General features: G+C 29.7%; 1 long non-coding RNA gene across 1 annotated transcript in view; it reads right to left on the reverse strand.

The window, feature by feature from the left end:
- The window catches only part of LOC109356415, a 24,403-nt gene that overhangs the window by 18,226 nt on the left and 2,338 nt on the right, over positions 1-3,839 (reverse strand). The window lies entirely within an intron of this gene.

Below are 3,839 nucleotides of genomic sequence, written 5' to 3' on the forward strand. Positions count from 1 at the left end.
CACCGTTTTATGTGCTAAAATACTCCTTCCTGTTTATATGGACCTCCTTATTTATTTATCTTGCTTTCTTTTTATGATAGAAAGAAATGTGAAAGGAAAGAATATTTTTGTAAATTGAGAATCAATTTTAGCTTGTAAATATTTAATTTCATTAATAAATTTATCATTATTTTATGGAATATAATGATTGCTAGAGAGGATGAGGAGAGAAATATGTGAATAACTGAATAAATAATTAGCCACGGTTACAATGTGGTTAAATTAATGGTAAACATTAGCCACGGTTGTAGTTACATTAGCCACGGTTGGAACTGTGGTTAAAGAAATGTTACCACACTTGGTGAAGACGTGGCTATAACATAAATAGACCGTGGCAAATTTTTTTGCAACGCCAGTAATTGCTAGGGTAGAGGAAACCGTGGCTGCTGAATTTTGCCATGGTTTTGTGGTACAATAGAGACGGTTTTAACCGTGGCTAATTGGATAATTTTTTGTAGTGAACATAACGAAAATGAGAGTATTAATCTTTCAACAAATTGACATTGCTATCAGGAAGATTTGTTGAGAGAAGAAAACTCCCAACTAAAATAAACACCGAGATAACCTTTCAACAAATTGGCGTCATTGCCGGGGAATTGCTTTAATAATAAAATATTTCATATTTATATGTCATTTATCAAATAATTGTGCGTAACATTGTCTTTCTCTTTTGTATAAATTTATTTTTCCTTTTGTACATCTTTATTTTTATGTTTTGTTCATTTGAAAAAAAATTAAAAACTAAAAAAGAAAAAAAGTGAATTAGTGGAGTGAAAACCCACTAGTTAAGAAACCTTTTATTGTTGTTATAAAATTTTTAGGAGATGTGGAGGTACCCCTCATCAACCTTTTTAAAAGAACAACATAAAAGGGATTGAAATAAACAAAGATAAGTGGTTGGACTTTTTCTTCAAGAAGGGAAGCCAGTTGAATCCTTAAAGGTTAAGTATTCACCATGTACCTTTTGATGATGATACTTTATCTTGTGATACTTTAACGAAACATCTCCAGCAACATGCCTTAGTAAATTATTTTGAAATTGTCAAATTAATTGTTAAACTAAGATCATGCTTGTTACATTTGTGCGAAAAATGAATTTTTCCAAACTTGAGAACTCCTAAAAAGTGTGTTATTTGGTTCACCACTTAACAAAATAAATTAATGAAATTATGAAACAATTTATTTATGGATGTTTGGTGTGATAAAATGTGTTTTGAAGTTCCATAAATTCTGCTTGGACTTCCATTTTATCACTTGGATTTGAAATAGGATTGAAAATATTTTCTAAACATCAATTTTTATGAAAAAGCATGCTATTTGGTTGGAATTCTCTCAATCAAATTTAATTCATAAACTTAGTGTCTTAGGAAATTATAAATTCATGTGAATTGTTAGACTAACCTCAAAGAAAAAGAAAATTGCAAGTTCAAAATGATTTATAGGAAAATAAGTCCAAACAAACAGACAAAAATGAGGAGTTGATGGCACCACTATCTAGGAGAGGATAGTGAAAACAAGGAGAATGAAATTTTGTATTCTCCTAAAAATGGTGGTTAGTTTTAATTTTATTTTTCATTCTTTCAAAATATTATACAAACTTCCTAAAAATATTTTTTTGATTTGAGGACAAGTCAAGTACTTAAGTTGGGGGGAGTGTGCATAACATTTTGAAAGAATGAAAATTTTGCTGTATTTTAAAACTTTCTGCTGTTTCTGCTTTATTTTAATTTTTTTAGTGGGTTTATTTTTATTTTTTAGTGTGTTTACTTGTTAAAATTATTTTTTAGTGTGTTTATTTTTGTTATTTTTCTTTTTAGAGATTTGTTTAAAAAGTGAATTTGTTGAAACTAAGCAAAGTAAATAAACACAAACTTGGCTTAAACATTTTTCAAGATCAATGACATTGTAAATTACAAGCTTTGATAAGCAACATGAGATGAAAAATTGAAAATTTTGTGAATAATTCATAAGGTTATAACTTGGATAAAATGCAATCTTTTTGAAAAATCATTTATCATGACCTTGTGAATTTGTTAAAAATCAAAGAGTTGTACATAAACCATCCTTGTCAGGGAGTGTAAGCCAAACACAATAATTATGTAAGCTTAGTGAGAAACGTTTTGGTTTTGCACAATTTATTTTGTTTGAATCTTTCTTTACTTGGTTGCCCACAGTTTGATAGGATATGCTCAAGGCAAGTTCTTTCAATTAGAATGCGCCACTTGACCAAAAATGACCAACCAAAAATAGGAATATCCTTTGTTAGCCCCTTTGAGCCTTAAAATAAAAATTTATTTGCAAAATCAACCCTTGAGCCTAAAATGGAAAAACAAAAATAATCTCCGATACTTTTCTAATTAAAAAGAGAGCATTTTTCAAAAGGAAGGTTGATGGAAGGAATTAAGTTGGGGGGAATGGTTGGCCAAGTAAGAAAGTGTTCAAGGAAAAAATGCTCAATCTCTTTACAAGTCAAAAAGTAAAGAAAAAGATCCAAAATAAAAAAGGAGTGAAAAGAGATTGAGAAAATTAAAGAGAAGTACACAAAAAAGGTCAAGAAAAAGAATGAGGGAAGGAAAAATGGAAAAAAGTTGAAAGGAGTATATGTTTTTAATGAAAAATTAAATTTTCTCTCTTTTAACTTTGAAAGTATCTTTGAAATATCTTGAAAAACCAATTTCCTTTGATAGCCAAGCCTCATTACAACCTAAATAAGACCTTAGTGATTCTTGAAAATTTTGTGCAATCAAAGTAAGTGTTAAGATGAAAAACAAAATTTAATTCTTGCAAATCAAACAAGTTGAGTTTTGAGTGAAACACTTACCCCATTTGGTTCCATTATTGAACCGTGTGTGAAATGAATCTCTTTGATTCATAACATTTTTAATAAGTGAATTTCTAAATGAGTTTTTGAAAAGATGTGTTCAATTCTTAGTTTGAAGCATTATGAGTCAAAATCACATAATCATAAACACATCTCATGGAACTTAAAAGGAATCATGCATAAGTTTTGATCTTGTAGAAAACTAATTTTTCCAAAGCCAAGTGGTTATTATTTCGCACCAGCCTGGCTGGGCGTGGACATGTATAAGACCTGGCTGGCCAGGACATTGATAAGTGCAAAAAGTATACACTTTTCACCATCATTTTATGGCACTTATCCTATGCAAATTGCAGAAAACCAACTTAAATTAACACTTTGTAGGTGAATTTTGCATGATTAAATAAATTGGTTCTTTATTAATTCTTGTCCGAGTTTTCTTTGAGTTTTGTAGGAAATTGTATATTAAAGAATAAATTCAAAGATGGATAAGAATTCAAGCCAAAATTCAAGACAAAATCTTAAAATGAATTGCTAAAAGTAATCAAGTTAAAGCATGGCATGATATGTGGTTAATTTGGTTACTTAGCCTTGAAGAAAGGTAGCTTACTTCGTCTTGAAGAAACATATGTTAAGGTAGGCAAGGCAACTTGTAAAACATTGCAAATTCATTCTAAATGCTTCCTACTTGATTCCTCTTCTTTTCCTTTCATTTTAGGTAGTTTTTAGGGTAGTTTTAGAGTAGTTTTTCATGTAATCCAAGAGGAGAAAAGCAGAAGGCAAATGAGATGCAAAAATCAATTTTGTACTATCATTTGGAACTCAAAAGCATCCAATCCTTGGATGGATGGCTCATGCTCCTAAACATTTTCTTTTGAACAAGGTTATGTAATTTCTACTTCTTCTTAATTTACAAAAAATTGGATTTTAATCATTCAAGTTGGTGCTTTGCTTAATATTATTTGTTTGAGAAGTACTTAAT

This window comes from Lupinus angustifolius, chromosome LG09, assembly GCF_001865875.1.
Source record: "Lupinus angustifolius cultivar Tanjil chromosome LG09, LupAngTanjil_v1.0, whole genome shotgun sequence".
NCBI lineage: Eukaryota > Viridiplantae > Streptophyta > Magnoliopsida > Fabales > Fabaceae > Lupinus > Lupinus angustifolius.